A 17,942-nucleotide genomic window follows, 5' to 3' on the forward strand; every position below is an offset into this window, starting at 1 on the left:
ATCAACATTTCTAAAGCACAAAAGCCAGTGACAAAGGGAGTCAACACACTACTTCATTATTAGCTGGGCCTTCTGCCCAGGACCCCAAAGAAGTTAATTCTAGGAAGTTTGGCAGGGCTACACGAGGCACAGTTAGGCCTCAAACTGAATTAGGCCATGAGATCTCCTGCTTTATTTTACCTCCCTCAGTTGCCCAATCCTTGATTTTATCAGACTTCCTTCCACAGAAGGAAGGAAACAGAAACGAGTGAGATGACTGAGTCCAAACTGATGTTGGATCAGCTTTTCCACCTGCACAGACACATTCTCATGCTAGATCTTTCAGGCAGGGCTTCACCCTCTAACACACATGGGTCAAATCGCAATATTAATATTCTTCCTCCTTGTGGGAACGAGGAATATAGGATTAAAAATTTAATACAAAGTGAGGTAAGCTTAAGAAGCTAACCTTGAAAGTGAAAGATACGGCAACTTTCATGGATTAAGATGATTGATTTGGGCCCAAGGGTTGTAGAATGAGGCAATGTGAAAATCAAGACAAAATTATGTTAGATCAAATTAGTAACCATCCCATCTATACTAATGGGATGGTTACTATACTAGTATAGATGTATAGATGGGATGGTTAGTATAGTTAGTATAGTTAGTATAGTTAGTATAGATGGGATGGTTACTAATATCTGCCTTTGGGTTTTTTAAATGTTTGGAATCATTCAGACTGCTAGTTTATATTAAATGTGAAATTATTTCAGCAGTCATCTCTAGAACTAGGTAACAGCTATCGAAAGACTATGCTATAGTTTCATTTAGTTTCAACTCAGCATCTCACTGATTTGGGGTTGTTCAGTAAAAAGGCTGTAGTTGAAAAATAAGAGGAAGAAGAGGAAATTCTGTTCCTCTTCTTGAAGCAGAAAAAAAAGAAAAAATAGAAAAGGGGGTTCTGCTCCAAAAGTAGTTCAGAAAATGACTGTTACCTTGCAGATAGATAGATAGATATAGATAGATGATAGATAGATATAGATAGATGATATAGATAGATAGATATAGATAGATGATGTTTATATATAGATAGATAGAGAGAGATAGGTAGATATAGATAGGTGATAGATATAGATAGAGTTAGATGATATATATAGATAGATAGAGATAGATGATAGATATAGACAGATAGAGATAGATAGAGATAGATATAAATAGAGACAGAGATAGATGATAGATATAGAGATAGATAGATAGACAGATATAGATAGATCATGGTAATTCCCTCACAACATAGTGGTATGCTCGGTAAATGTGTTTTTCCTAAAGTTTTATTTATTTACAAAAACCGAAAGCCAGGGTTTTGAATTTAGAGCTTCACTTCTTATAAGGTACATAGAAAACGATTAATGGATCCATCTAGATTGCTACCAAATTTTTACTTCTGTAAGTATCAGAATGCTTCCAGCTTCAAGAAACATCAAAGCCCAACTCAGTATGGCCTACGTAATAAAGAAGGTTTACTAATTCGCATAACAAGAAGTGCTGAGTATTCCTACAGTTAATTCAGCAGCTCCACCAAGTTCTTCCCATCTTTCCACTCTGCCATTCTCAGCTTGTCTTCTTTGCCTTCAGGGGCTAGCTCACCTCACAGCCACGACATGGCTGCCCGGGTTTCAGCCATCACAGCCAATTTGGCAACATCCAATAGATGAAAAGGAAAATCTCTTCTATGGCCTCTCTCACTGAGAAAACCTAAGCCGATCACTGGCAATGGCTACAGGGGCACTATGATTATCTGAGTGAAGCATATGGCTGTGTAGCCTGAACCAGTGTGGGGCTCTCCCAGCAAGTAGGAAAGGGAAATGATAGTTGGGGTAACCACTCACAGTGTCTGCCTCATCTGCATCATGAGTTTTGTTTTCTTATTTTCCTCAGAGAAGAAGAGAGGTTAGTCTCTTCAAATAAATAAATGGATTTAAAAAAATAATTCAAATCAATTTATCAGTAGGGGCTGTGGAGGAGTGTATACAAAGATATATTTATCTAGAGTTTATCAGGCAGTTTTAAGTGTTTTAGATTATTCATTTAATCTTTTCAACAACCATATGATATAGGTACCGTTACCACACCATTTTACAGGAAGAAAAACTGAGGCATAGAGATGTTAAGGTACATGGTCGCAGAACTAGGAAGCCATAGAGGCAGAGTCCGAAGCCGGGCAGCTGGGCTCCTGGCTGCTCTCCTAACCATACTTATGGGAGCTCTCTCTCCTACCCTTCTCTATTCTTGCTCTCCATGGGTTAAGGCCAACCTTTAATATCCTGGTCTTCCTTGCCCTTGATCATCATCCACTTAGCCTACCAATCAGCTGATCTTTCTGACTGGGTCCCTCTTTGATCCAATCCATGCAACACACAGACCAGCTTCTTTTTTTTCTTTTTTTCTGAGACGGATTCTCACTCTTTCGCCCAGACTGGAGTGCAGTGGTGCGATTTCAGCTCATTGCAACCTCCGGCTCCCAAGTTCAAGCAACTCTCCTGCCTCAGGCTCCCGAGTAGCTGGGACTAGAGGAGCATGCCGCCACGCCCGGCTGATTATTTGTATTTTAGTGGAGATGGGGTTTCACCGTGTTGCCCAGGCTGGTCTCAAACTGAGCTCAAGCAATCCGCCCGCCTCAGTCTCCCAAAATGTTAGGATTACAGGCGTGAGCCACCGCTCCCCGCAAGACCAGCTTCTTATAATTTTATATTCAGCCCATTTCTATCCTGATCCCCAACTTCCACCTCCTCTGCCTGGGTTTCCAGCATAGCTTCTCCATCCCATCTTATTTCTCATCCTTTGCCTCCAACACGTGAAGCATCTTCCGTTATGGGGTTTCCCTCTTCCCGCCTCTGCTGCTCTCTTCCTGCCTCTCTGCTGTGGCAGAGGGAGGGTTGTGTGGTGGAAAGGACTTGGGATCTGGAGTCAGACTGGTTTCACCTGGCTTTGCCACTGTCTGTGTGATGTTGGGCTTTTGATTGCTCTCTGGCAAATATGGATTTGCTCTGGGGTTCAGAAGACTGTTTGCATGTCCTCTCTCTCTCTCTTCCTTCCTGTGCTCCACCCACACCCACCCCCTTGCAGTCCAGGAGAGCCAGGCTTGCCCCACTCTCAGGCATGTCTTTCTCCCAAAGAGCCACAGGCTCTGCCCTTGTGCCCTTCAAGTCTTTGCTGCATGAGGACTTCATTGACCACCCCACTTCAACATTCTCCTCCCCCAGCATTCCAAGGCCACTTTACCCTCCTTTATTTTTCACCATGCTTCTCATTACCTTCTAGCATACCGAGGAATTTAGTTATATTATGTTGATTGTTGATTGTCTTTCTTCTCCCTCTAGCATAGACAGGGATTTTAGTTCATTTTATTCACTAACATATCCTTAACATTTGATACACAGTAAGCACTCAATAAATACTTGTAGAGTGAATGCATGAATGGGAGTCAGTAGATTGTAATGATTAGGAGAATTTTGGTAACTGTCTTAGGTTGAAATCCCAGCCTTGCCATTTCTAGCTATATGACATAACTTCTTTGTGCCTGTTTTTTTCTATTTGTAAAATTAAACTATAATGATAACTGGGGGGGGGGGGGGGAAGATTTAATTTTGACCCATGGAGTGAGCTCACTAACTTTGTCCCACCTGCTCTGGGATGGGATGCCACCTTTCCAGGCATAGCCACAACCTGCCTCCTTCCAAGCAGTCCCCCAGGAAGCCTGGCCTGACTCTTCGGGACCTGCCCTGTCCCTGCTGCTCTGTCACATGCGGATGGACACTGCCAGACCATTATTGTGTGTTCTCGATTGTTTAATGAGTGAAGCATCTAGCTGGCGGCTCCCTTAGATGACAGGCTCTGCGGGGATCACTAGGCATATCTTCCTGAATGTGCACAAAGCACTTTCTAGGCATGTGATGTGGGAATGACTGAGCTAGAGTACCTTTATTTATTTATTTATTTGGGGGGTTTTTTTTTGAATACTTTTTAAAATATATATTTCAATAGCTTTTGGGGTACAAGTGGTTTTTTGTTACATGGATGAATTATACAGTGGTGAATTCTGAAATGTTAGTGCAGCTATCACTTGAGTAACATACATTGTACCTAATATGTACATTTTTACCCCTAGCTCCCTCCCACCCTCCCCCATCTGAGTCTCTGAAGTCCATTATGTCACTCTGAATGCCTCTGTGTACTCATAGCTTAGCTCCCACTTATAAGTGAAAACATAACGGGTTTTGGTTTTTCACTCCTGAGTTACTTCACTTAAAATAATGGCCTCCAGCTTCATCCAAGTCCAGCACGAATTTCTTAAGCTTTACCACATAGCAGTTCCTCTTCTGGGCCATTAGCAAATCAGCAGTGAATAAAAACAAAATCCCTGCCTTTGTGGAGCTTGCATCTTAGTGAGGGAAACTGACAAGAAGCAAGTAAGTGACTGTATGTGCCCAGGTAAGTGGTATGGGACAAAGAGAGGGCAATAAAGAGGGTGAGGAGGTGTGCAGAGCCAAGAGGGGTGCTATTTTTTTGTGGGTGAAGGTCAGGGAAGATCTCATTTCCTGAGGGAGAGAACAAATTATGGAGGTTCCAGGGAAAACATTTCAGGCTGAGGGGGCCACAGAGAGCCACGAGCTGAGGTGGGAATGCTCGAGGAAGCTCAAGAGGCCAGGGGACCGGCCAGTGGGGAGAGAAGAGAATCAAATTCTACAGGGGCCCCGAAAACCATTTTAAAGACTTTGTTTTAAACTCAGAGTGCGAGGGGAAGCCAACCAGTGAAGTAAAAACACTTTTGTTTGTTTTTAAGAACACTGGCCAGGCACGGTGGCTCACACCTGTAATCCCAGCACTTTGGGAGGCCAAGGCTGGCAGATCACCTGAGGTCAGGAGTTTGAAACCAGCCTGGCCAACATGGCAAAACCCCGTCTCTACTGAAAATACAAAAACTAGCCGGGTGTGGTGGCACGTGCCTGTAATCCCATCTACTCAGGAGGCTGAGGCAGGAGAATCGCTTGCACCTGGGAGGCGGAGGTTGCAGTGAGCTGAGATGGCGCCACGGCACTCCAGCCTGGATGACAGAGTGAGACTCCGTCTCAAACAAACAAACAAACAAACAAACAAACAAAAACCACCAGCTTTCTTAAACTTAGTTTACTGCGGGTTCTGAAAATGTTTTAGAAATCGTAATTGCTGTTAGCCCTTTCACTGGAGGGATCTCAGCAGAAGAATGACAAGATCTTCCTCCCGCATGTAAAAGGATCACTCAGGCTGTTGTACTGAGAATAGGTTGGAGTGGGAGTAGGGACCCAGGTGGAAGCAGGGGGTTCATGATGATGGTGGGCAGGACAGAGGGGCCATGGTGAGGAGAAGTGGTTGAATTGGGGTACATCATAGGAGGAAACAGTAGAATGTGCTGAGATGTGGCATTAGGCATTTCACTGATTATTCAGGAATGGTGAGGCCAACAGATCAGGAGACAAATCCCGCTCTCAGAAATTTGCTGAAAAATCAACTCAAAATCAAAAGGCAGATTAATTGGAGAAAAAGCACATACATTTATTTAATGTGAATACACAAGAGCCTTTAGAATGATGATCCAAAGATATAGGGGAAATTGGCCATTTTTATGCTTAGGTTCAATGAAGTATGAAATATGATTGGACAAAAAGGGCACGATCTAATGCTAACAGGCTGAGTGGGGAAACCTAGCCAAACCTCTCCGTCTAGATTCTTCTTGGCCTCTCTGAGCATGCATTCCTTTCTTCTGGGTATGGGGCAGGATTGTCACAACCCAATGGGCTCTTCTTGCCCACTGCCCTGAAAAAAAAACAATGCACCGAGAACAGCAGATGTTGCAGCAAAGGAATAATTTTAATGATCACAAGGCCAGCCAAGCAGGAGGACAGGAGAAATTTCTCAAATCTACCTCCCCGAGAATTTAGAAGCTGGGGTTTTTTTTTGTTTGTTTGTTTGTTTGTTTTGAGGCGGAGTCTTCACTCTGTCGCCCAGGCTGGAGTGCAGTGGCACCATCTCGGCTCACTGCAAGCTCTGCCTCCCGGGTTCGCGCCATTCTCCTGCCTCAGCCTCCGGAGTAGCTGGGACTACAGGCGCCCGCCACCGCGCCCGGCTAATTTTTTGTATTTTAGTAGAGACGGGGTTTCACCGTGTTAGCCAGGATGGTCTCGATCTACTGACCTCGTGATCCGCCCGCCTCGGCCTCCCAAAGTGCAGGGATTACAGGCGTGAGCCACCGCGCCCGGCCGAGGCTGGGGTTTTTAAGGGTACTTTGGTGGGAAGGGGGCTGGGGAACTGAAAGGATTGATTGGCTTTGGATAAAATCACAGGGGTGTCTAAATTGTCTTCATGCAGCCGAATCAGTTCCTGGGACTAGGGGGTCTTGGGACCAGGTGGCATCTCTTGGTCTGCTGAATGCTAAATCTGAAAAATATCTCAAAGACTGGTTCTTCAGGTTTCACAGTAGTAATGTTATCTACAGGAGTAGTTGGGGAAGTTATAAATCTTGTGACTCTGGGGCAGTAAGCAACTTACAGAAAAACAAGCTCGGCAATGGCAGGTCATTGTTTAACTCAACCCTTTCTTTAGCAAAGTTCAAGCCTCTACCATAGTTCTAACCTCGCGTCCTCTTGTTAGTCTTTACAAATTCAATTTCCATTTTTGAACAAGGAGGGGAGCAGTTCGAGGAAAGGACTGTTATGGCCTCCACACAAGAATGAGCAAAAGCAAGTTAGCCTGGTAGAAGCAAGATAGTCAGTTATGTCAGATTTCCCTGACTATAATTTTGCAAAGGCAACTTTAGGGCCCTTTCTGGAATGGGGGTCTTCTGACTATAGTCAAACAAGGTAGGTCAGATAATTTCTTTTTCTTTTTGAGACAGTCTTGCTTTGTTGCTCAGGCTGGTGTACAGTGGTACAATCTCGGCTCACTGCAGCCTCTGCCTCCCTGCGACCTCTGCCTCCCGGGTTCAAACAATTCTCGTGCCTAATTTTTGTATTTGTAGTAGAGACAGGATTTCACCGTGTTGGCCAGGCTGGTCTCAAACTCCTGACCTCAAAAGATCTGCCCACCTTGGCCTCCCAAAGTGCTGGGATTACAAGCGTGAGATAATTTCTTTATGGTCAGTTTTTACACAGAAAGGCAGAGGGAAAGTTCGAGTGATATTTTTAGGTTTTATGGCTTTGGGGAAAAATGGTCTGGTTGCCAGGATCTGCCTTGGGGTCTATAGGCAGCCTCTGGGAAGGATGGGACTCAGAGACAGAAGGGCAGGAGAAAGTCAGAGAAAAACCTTTGCTCCTGAAGCTACCCCTGAGGCCTTCATTTTCGGGTATTGTTTTCTGAAACCCAACAATAGTTTGTTATTCACAGTTCCCAAGAGGAGGAGGCACACCATGTTACAGGGGCCATATGGGGAAGCACCAGGATCAAGTAGGAGGTAGATGGAGTGAAGAGGAAATGTGGGCAAGAGCCTGCATTGTGGTGTCTGCGGGAAGAAATGGAGAGGCAGTCAGCAGGCCTGGGATTGGCTAGCTTGAATAACTTCAATAGATTCTGGGGTATACCGGCTGTCTTTAGCTGTCTGGTACCTGTCCCTGGGGTGATAGTGGCATGGAGTGGAAGACGCCTGGGAAGGAAGTGCTTGCAGGCACAGAAGCTGATTTGGTTGCATTGCATGTGAAAGGCGCCAGCCCTTTGCTATGTTTGGGAATCAGCTAGCCCTGGTAGGGGCAGTCCCTCCAGAGCCCGCAAGGCCCTAGATGTCAAAGCGTCAGCATTAAAAGACATGCTTTAATATAATAGGAAGTAAGGAATCAGGGATTTTTTGATCTGAGCAACTGAAAGAATGAAGTAATCACTTAGTGCAAATAACGGTCACCACTGATGATACTGATGGTCTTACTGTAAATCTCCTGCCCTTTCTCAGTTTTTATTTCTATTTCCAAAACAGTCCATTAATTTCTTCATGGTCCAGCTCCCTCTTGTGGTGAGGATTTAGTCTCATACTGTTTCTGACATGCTGTAAAACAAACATCTCTAGGGAAAGGATGATTTAACACATTTTAAAATCTGAACACAGGAGGTGGAGGTTGCAGTGAGCCAAGATCAGTGCCATTGTACTCCAGTCTGGGTCACAGGGCAAGACTCTGTCTCAAAAAAAAAAAAAAAAAAAAAAATCCCAGCAGAGGGCCAAGCTCGGTGGCTCACGCCTATAATCCCAGCACTTTAGGAGGCCAAGGTGGGCGGATCACCTGAGGTCGCGAGTTCGAGACCAGGCTGGCCAACATGGTGAAACCCTGTCTCTACTAAAAATACAAAAATTAGCTGGGTGTGGTGGTGCACGCCTGTAATCCCAGCAACTTGGGAGGCTGAGGCAGGAAAATCGCTTGAACCTGGGAGGCAGAGGTTGCAGTGAGTGAGATCATGCCATTGCACTCCAGTCTGGGCAACAAGAGTGAAACTCTATCTCAAACAAAACAAAACAAAACAAAACAAAAATCCCAGCACATTGGGAGGCTGAGGCGGGTGGATCACCTGAGCTCAGGAGTTCAAGACCAGCCTGGCCAACATGGTGAAACCCTGTCTCTACTAAAAATACAAAAATTAGCCAGGCATGGTGGCAGGCGCCTGTAATCCCAGCTACTCAGGAGGCTGAGGCAGGAGAATCGCTTGAACCTGGGAGGCGGAGGTTACAGTGAGCTGAGATCATGCCATTGCACTCCAGCTGGGGTACAAGAGCAAGACTTTGTAAAAAAGAAAAATAAAATTAAAAAAAAAAAAAACATGAAAACTCAGCTGACATTCTTTCCTATCATCAATTTGAACTTTGATTAGCTAAATTAAGACACCACTTCCAGGGCTTTATTTATTTATTTATTTTTTTGAGACGGAGTTTCGCTCTTGTTGCCCAGGCTAGAATTTAGTAATGGCGCAATCTCGGCTCACTGCAACCTCCGCCTCCCATGTTTAAACGATTCTCCTGCCTCAGCCTCCCGAGTAGCTGGGATTACAGGCGCCTGCCACCACACCCGGCTAATTTTTGTGTTTTTAGTAGAGATGGGGTTTCACTCTGTTGGTCAGGCTGGTCTCAAACTCCCGACCTCAGGTGATTTGCCCACCTTGGCCTCCCAAAGTGCTGGAATTGCAGGGATGAGCCACTGCACCCGGGCTTTGTTTTTAAACAAGCCCAAATTTCAAGAGGGCTAATAGCACTTCTGGAGCCTACAGTAAACAAAGTTGAACAAAACTGGTTTATCTTTTAAAACAAACAGAAGCATTTCCGTGTCATACAGCTCTTTAAAATCTCTCTCTGCCTAGAGCACAGTTATCTGTAAAACATGGGTTATAAGATTATTAGTACTGGCTGGGCATTATAGGCGTAAGCCACTGTGCTTGGCCTCTGAAATTTCTTTACATATCAGAATTATTATAGCACTTGGACTCTGTGTGTGTGTGTGTGTGTGTGTGTGTGTGTGTACATGAACACAACTTATCTAGGTAAGATTACAGAACCTACAGCTATGTGGAACACAGCCAGAAACCTGAGACTGAGTGACTTCTGAGCAGTCAATAGCTATTTCAGTTCATGCACTTTACTCTGTAGAAGAACAACCATAACACAGTCCCCGTGGAACATCAGGTTCCAGCCTTAGAGTCTCTGACCCAGTGAAAAGTCAGAGCCAGCAAAAGAGAGAGGATGGAGAAGATTTACAAAAATGCAGTTGGGTTTCTAAAAGTCTCCTGTTGGCTTTTCAACACCATGGCTTGAGATCTATGTATCTTAATAATCTCTGAAAATGTTAGCAGCCAGTTGCTTCTCCAATTTCAGTGGCCAGAAGAAACACCTGGGAATGTGTAAAAGATGCAGATGATTGGGCTCCACTCCCAAAGATCCCACATCTGGATCGGGCGCCCTGGGCAGAACCAGAAAAGCTGGCATTCCTCCTTACAGTGCAGCCCGAGGGCTGACGCTCATCATGATGTTCCTGAGTAATTAAGAGAAGATAAAAGCGAATGGAGTGTACTCTGCCTAATGATAATGGCAATTGTCAGAACATAGGCTTCCCTCAGGAACTCAAAATCACACTCTGGGAGCCATTTTAAGATCTGAAAAGAGATACCCAATAAGAGAGAAATCAATAAATAAAGTCACCAGAGCGGGGAAAAAGACCCTCAAACCAGCAGGACTTGATTAGATAAAATATCTTTTAAAACAATCAGGATATTTGGAATTTTCTTCAGTCTAATATGGGAGGTAAGGGAAGTGAAGTGTAGGTGTAAATAAAACCAGATTGGCTACATGTGGATAAGGATTTCAGCTGGGTGATGAGTACAAGGAGTTCATGATCTTATATGTGTGTTTTTATATGTTTTTGAAATCTCCACAATAAAAAATTACAAAACAATTTTAACCCAGGTTATTAGGTATAAACATACAGAAAAAGTGTCACAGAGGCAAATATTTCCTAACTCTGCCCAAGCAATCACGCTCCTTGAATTTTCTGGCCCTACTGGCAACTAATCCCTATTATAAAGTGGATATATCAGAGATCATTAAACATTACATTTATATAACTGAAAACTCCCTGATATGGTTTGGATCTGTGTCCCCACCCAAATCTCATCTTGAATTGTAATCCCCACATGTGGTGGGAGGGATCTGATAGGAGGTAAGTGAATCATGGGAGTGTTTTCCCCCATGCTGTTCTCATGATAGTGAGGGAGTTCTCATGAGACCTGATGGTTTAAAAGTGACAGTTTCCCCTGCTCTCTCTCTCCTGCTGCCTTGTGAAGAAGGTGCCTGCTTCCTCTTTGCCTTTTGCCATGATTGTAAGTTTCCTGAGGCCTCCCCAGCCATGCAGAACTGTGAGTCAATTAAACCTCTTTCGTTTATAAATTACCCAGTCTCCGGTAGTATTTTTAAGGCAGTGTGGAAATGGACTGATACATTGCCCCTGGTTCTGATTTCCTACTCACTAAGCAATTCTCTGATTGCCGAGGAAAATTTTCGAAGGTAATGAATCTGTCCTGATGTAACCTCTAAAAGAAGACAGCCAGGTGAATAAATACCCCATGAGCTTGCGGTTGCTTTCCTTGAATTTCTGGAGAAACAATAGCTGTAACTTATTGAATGGCTTACTCTGCAGCAAGCACTGAACTGGGTACTTTTCATTTGTTAATTCATTTAATTTTCATAGTAGAAATGGTATTACTTGGAGAGATTTCCATCCAAACTGGTTAAAGGAAAAAAGTACAAAAGAATGAATGAAAGAGATTGTGCATTAATCTAGAAAAATATGTCTATTTTAAATACTGCTTACAATCTGTAATATCATATTCTGGCTATAGTGCCATTCCCGCTTTATAAATTAATCAAATAAGAATTGCCACATCTATTTCACAGTCTTGTTTCAGATACAGGGCAGATGACCCTAGTGGCAGATACTGTGGATTGCCTACCCAAAAGACATTCACAAGCCATTTTCCCCTTGTCTTCCTGTGCCTAAAATAGTTACCTTCCAAGGATCTCTTGCAGCTAAGGCTGGCCACCAGATTCAGTTTTGGCCAACGGTAGGTTAAGCAAGGGAGGCAGGCAGTCACTGAGTCAGCCTCCAGAAAAGTTATGTACAAGAAATAGAGTCCATTGGCATGCTGCCTTCATTGCTTACCCTCCAACCCACTTTTCACAAAGCAACCAAAGTAATGTAAAACAGTAAAGCAACCAGACGCAGTGGGTTACACCTGTAATTTCAGCACTCCGGGAGGCCAAGGTGGGTGGATCACTTGAGCCCAGGAGTTCGAGACCAGCCTGGACAACATAGCAAAACCCCGTCTCTACAAAAAATACAAAAAGTAGCCAGGCCTGGTGGCACTTGCCTGTAGTCCCAGATACTTGGGAGGCTGAGGTGGGAGGATTACTTAAGCACAGGAAGCCAAGGCTGCAATGAGCTGTGATTGTGCTACTGCACTCCAGCCTTAGGCAACAGAGTGAGACCCTGTCTCAAAAAAAAAAAAATAGTAAAGCACATCTTGCCATCATCCTGCTGAAACACTTCAATGGCTTTCCATTGCAGCTAGAATAAAATCCAAACTATTTACAATGGACTGGCTCCTGCTCCCTCTCCAGTATCATTCAGTCAGTTCTCCCTGATCCACTGTACTCCAGCCAGACCTTCTGTTCCTCAAACTTGCCAACCATTTTCCTGGCTCCAGGCCTTTATACCTGCTGATTCCTCTGCCTGTTTGCCCCTAGCTCTTTGCACAGCTTCTCTCTCACACCCTTCAGCCCTTGACTCACACTGCCCTCATCAGAGATGCCTTCCCCAACCCTCATGTCTCAGAAGGCCTCCTCGACTTACCCGCTCTTACCACCAGAGTGTTTCATTGTTATCCCTAATCCACAGTTATTTTGTGTATTTGTTATTTGTCTGTCTTCTGACACTGTTATAAGCATCACTGGGGAACAACCTTTGCCTGTCTTGTTTATTGCTACATCCTTAGTCCCTTACACAGTGTGTGAAACATAAGGGATGCTTGTTTAATATTTACAAAATAAAAGAATGAAACTTCCCTATGAATCTCCATCTCCTATGTATTCCTCTTCATCAAAGGAAATGCAAGGCTAAACATGAGTGCAAAATAGGAATAACAAGTGTTAACACAGGACTTGCATGATGGGTGGATGATTTCCAGGAAAAAGCAATCAGAGGAGCCAATTTGGTGGTAAAAAAGGAAAGAAAGAAAAAGGAAAAGAAAGAAAAAGGAAAGGAAGGAAGGAAGGAAGGAAGGGGAAAGAGGGAGGGAGGGAAGGGGGCAATTGTGATTGGGTGGGAGCAGAAAGCAGTGGAAAATGCTGTGTCTGCATTATCAACCAATAGCTAGGTGGATTGCCACAGCTACAGACACCTCAGGAGGTCTTGGAAGAAGGCATTTGGAGGAGAAGGCAGCCTAGTCAAGGTGACATGCCTGCTTCCTGCAAATTCAAAATCACATGCCAGGGGTGAGGTGGCTCTCACTGTCCATATGAATTTCCGTTTCTTTTCACTTCCTTTCTTTACCCACCTTCTCTATCCTCCGGCTACTCTGATTCATCTCCTTTAAGGTTCCCTATATTGGATAAATTTTAACCCAAGGATTAGGCAGCAAAGGTTTCTGGGAAGAGCAGAGGCTGCAGAATCAGACAATCCTGGCTTTAAATTCTTGCTGTATTCCATTGCTCTATTCCTTCTAGCAATATTATTTTAGTAAAGTTAACTTCTCTAAGAGAAGCAATAATACCTGTCTCATAAAGGTTATTGTGAAGATTAAATGAGATACTATATTAAGCACCTGTCCCAGTACGGAGCCAAGTAATAAAGTTATATAACTTCAAAACAAGCAGGGTGAGGCTGGGGAGGAGAGGGGTGGTTAACAAGAAAAAGAAAAAAAAACACAGTATTTGTTAAAAACCTACAGCAGACATCATATTTAATGGTGAAATGTCAAAAGCATTCTACTTTAGATAAAGAAAAAGACATGGATGTCAGCTGTCACCTCTCTTGTTCAATAATATGCTGAACATCTTGCCCATTGCAATAAAACAAGAGAAATGCAAAAAATGTATAGGAGTTGGAAAGAATGAAAAAAGCTATTTTTATTTGAAGGTGATATAATTTTTGTAGAACACCAAAAAGAATCTCCAATAATTAGAATTAATAAATGTTTCACTTGGTTCTTCAATACAAAATTAATATATACAAATTGGCCAGGCACAGTGGCTCACATTTGTAATCCTAGCACTTTGGGAGACCAAGACAAGAGAATCACTTGAGGCCAGGAGTTCCAGACCAGCCTGGCCAACATTGTGAAACGCTGTCTCTACTAAGAACACAAAAATTAGCCAGGCGTGGTGGCACACATCTGTAATCTTAGCTACTCGGGAGGCTGAGGCACAAGAATCACTTGAACACTGCAGAGGTTGCAGTGAGACGAGACAAGATCATGCCACTGCACTCCAGCCTGGGTGACAGAGCGAGAAAAAAAAGAATTCAATCAATCGAACCCTTTAAGAAGAAAATTATAAAACTTCACTGAAAGACATTAAAGAGCAGGGGATGGTGGCTCTTACCTCTAACCCCAACACTTTGGGAGGCAGAGGTGGGAGGATTGTTTGAGCCCAGGAGTTTGCAATCAGCCTGGGCAATATAGCAAGACCCTGTTTCTACAAAAAGTAAAAGAAAAAAAATTAGCCAGTCATGGTGGGGTACACTGATAGTCCCAGCTACTTGGAATGCTAAGCCAGGAAGATTACTTGAGCCCAGGAGTTCAAGTCTGCAATAAGCTATGATTAGGCCACTGCACTCGACAGAGTGAGACCCTGTCTCAAAAAGAAAGAAAGACTTAAAGAAAACCTAAATAAATGGAAAGATTTATCATATTCTTGGCCAGGAAAACTCAACATTGTTAAGATATTGATTCTCTTAAGTGGACTGATAAATTCAAAGCATTCCAATTAAAATCCCAACATTGTTTTTTATTTGATGAGTTGAATCTAAAATTTAGGTAAAAAACAAAGGCCCAAGAATTACCAAAACTGTGGATGAAGAGCAAGATGTGGGACTTGACCTACCAAATATCAAGTTAGAAAGCTTTAGGAATTAAGGGACATGTAGTATTGGCCAGAAACAGACAAATAGGCCAATTAAATGAAATTGCCCAGAAACAGACCCAGGCATGTATGGAGCCTTCATTGATGATAGAGTGGTCGCTATTGTTCAATAGGGAAAGAGACGGTGATTTAATAAATGGTGCCAGGACAATTAGATATTCATATAAAAAATACAGAATTAGATCTTCAATTCATACTATACAAAAATCAGTTATAGGTGGATTAAATACTTCATTTTTCTAATGTGAAAAATACAGCCATAGAACATTTAGAATAACATATAGATGGAACAGTTTTTTTTTACTTCAGAGTAAGAAAAATGTTATTAAACAAGACACAAAAGCACACACCATAAATAAAATTATCAATAAATTCAGTTGTATTAAAATTAAGAACATCTGTTCTGGCCAGCTGCAGTGGCTCACACCTGTAATCCCAGCACATTGGGAGGCTGAGGCGGGTGGATCACCTGAGGTCAGGAGTTGGACACCAGCCTGGCCAACATGCAGAAACCCCATCTCTACTAAAAATACAAAAATTATCCAGGTGTGGTGGCAGGCACCTGTAATCCCAGCTACTTGGGAGGCTGAGGCAGGAGAATCGCTTGAATTCAGGAGGTGGAGGTTGCAGTGAGCCAAGATTGCACCACTGCACTCCAGCCTGGGCAACAGAGTGAGACTCCATCTCAAAAAAAAAAAAAAAAAAAATCTGTTCTTTGAAAGACACTGTAAAAAGAGTGAAGAGACAATCTATAAACAGAGAGAAGATATTTGCCTCACATATGATCAGCAAAGGAATCATATCCAGAACATATAGAACTTTACAGATCAGTAAGAAAAAGACAAAGAACCCAACAGACAAATGAAAGACCTGACAAGAATTTCAAGAAAACAACACATGACCAGAATTTAACAAAGAAATGAAAGTTGCTCATTAGTAAACAGAAAAATACAAACTAAAATCATTAGAATCCATTTTACTTTCACCAGATTAACAAAACATCATTTAGTTGGATAATATCAAGTGTTGTGAAGTCCTGCCTCAGGACCTTTGCATGTGCTGCCTCCCTGAGCGGGATACTCTTCCTTCAAATCTTCACGGAGCTTGTTCCTTCACTTCATTCAGATCTGGTTCAGTTGTTACCCTACTGAGAGGATTTTTCTGACCATATTATCCAAATAATGCCCTTCAGCTGCCAACATTCTGTAGCCTGTTGCCTGCTTTGTTACAGTTTTCAAAGCATTTGTTAACATTCTGCTACATTTATTCTCTCTCTCTCTCTCTGTATGTGTGTGTGTGTGTGTGTGTGTAGTATAGTATAAGGATTCACACACATTTGTTATTATTTTGCAGAACCTTTTGAAAGTAGGTAGCTGACATACTAAGTGATTTTCAGATGGCAAACACTTTGGGGAAAAGGATGATTATGTAGAAAACAAATAACATTCAAATAGAGCATACTGAGTGTGAAGAGGTGGAGATTATTATAAATATTCAAGGCTACCGTAACCAGAATTAAGGAAATTAGTTCCCCCTTAAAGTATAGTTGTTGTTATTTCGCAGAACATTCTGAAAGCAGATTGTTGACATCAGGACACTTCACCCCTAAATACTTCCATATGTATCTTCTAAGATTCTCCCACTTAACCTCAATACTATTATCACAAGTAAGACAATTGACAATCATTCCCTAATACCATCTAACACGCAGCCTGTATTCAAATTTCCAAGTACTCCTTCTTTGAGAGGTCATAATCATATCAGTTATACTGAAATGCACCCATGGTACCCTGAGTTTTTTCTAAAAAAATTTTAAAAGATAATTTTGCTTCTGAAATGATTTAGCTACAATCAAACCACTTAATTTGTAATCAGTTATAGTTTCTCAGCAAGCATAGTACATGCTTGGGAACTCTTTTGAAGGAAAATAATCTGATCCACTAAATGTTTTCAAATGTAATTACTATTATATTTTTATGAATACTAGCATTTTATCAACTACTGATGTCAGCATTAATTTTTAGTTTGCAGACATTTAATTAAATGCTCTTTAATTCTGTTTTATTCATTTTTATTTTCATATTTTGGGGTCAATTCTTTTTTTTTTTCAGGTCTCAAAAATTTTTATAGGCCATCTGAAAGCTCCTTGGTCCTAGGCATGGTACAGAAGCTGCCTATTTGATAAAGAGGGCTTGCCGAGGGCGGGAGATAGCTTTCAGTGAATGGCATTTGAAATAGAAACTGACTTAAGCCCAGCACTTTCTCCCCACTAAGGCAGTTTCTGTGGTTTAAGTTCTAAAAACTGGATGGCAGTGAGACGTCCTGAGGCTCAGAGGAGAAGAAAGAGAGAAAGGTGAAAGCGGCTTCTGGGAGACATCACTTTTCTGCCTGTGTCACCCATGGTGGAAATCGTCTTTGAGAAGGTAACAGGACATCTTCTGAGCAAAACTGGTCAGAAACTCCAGATTGAGGCACATAGTTTGGAGAATCTGCTGACTTTTTTTGTTTTGTTTTGTTTCTGCTAAGGAGTATATCTGAAATGGAGGGTATTTAATTAGAAATCATTCAAGGCCATATAAGGTTCTGGCTGTAGTAAATTGGGGATAATGAGAGATAATACAAAATACAATAGGAAGTACAAAAGTTTGTGTTAGAAACCAGTTTGTCAGTTGCAGAAGAATGAAGTCCTCCTTATGTTGCTAAGAGGACTTAATTAGTATAAGTCAATCTGATAATAAGTAAGTGTCTTAAGGCTTAAAAGGGGGCAGGTATTGTTATCATCCCCACTTTGCAGGTGGGAAAACTGAGGCTGAGAGAGAGTTGCAGCTGTTTGTAGGAGTCTTGGCTGAGATGAGGCTGGCAGAACTGGATCTTGTTTGCTATCACGATACAAGAGAAGAGATGAGGAATTCGATATTTTAAGTTCATTGTATTTTTAAAATTCAGAAATGCAGATTTGTTTTCTTTCTCTCTCTCTCTCTCTTTCTTTCTTTCTTTCTTTCTTTTTTGCAGTGGCATGATCTCGGCTCACTGCAACCTCTGACTCCCTGGTTCAAGCTATTCTCCTGCCTCAGCCTCCTGAGTAGCTGGGATTACAGGCACGCGCCACCACACCCAGCTAATTTTTGTATTTTTAGTAGAGATGAGGTTTCACCATGTTGGCCAGGATGGTCTCAATCTCCTGACCTTGTGATCTGCCCACCTCAGCCTCCCAAATGCAGCTTTGTTTTCTTAAGCTTAGCAGAGACATTACAAGCAAAGTGACTTT

Source organism: Macaca nemestrina, chromosome 3, assembly GCF_043159975.1.
Source record: "Macaca nemestrina isolate mMacNem1 chromosome 3, mMacNem.hap1, whole genome shotgun sequence".
Classification (NCBI taxonomy): Eukaryota; Metazoa; Chordata; class Mammalia; order Primates; family Cercopithecidae; genus Macaca; species Macaca nemestrina.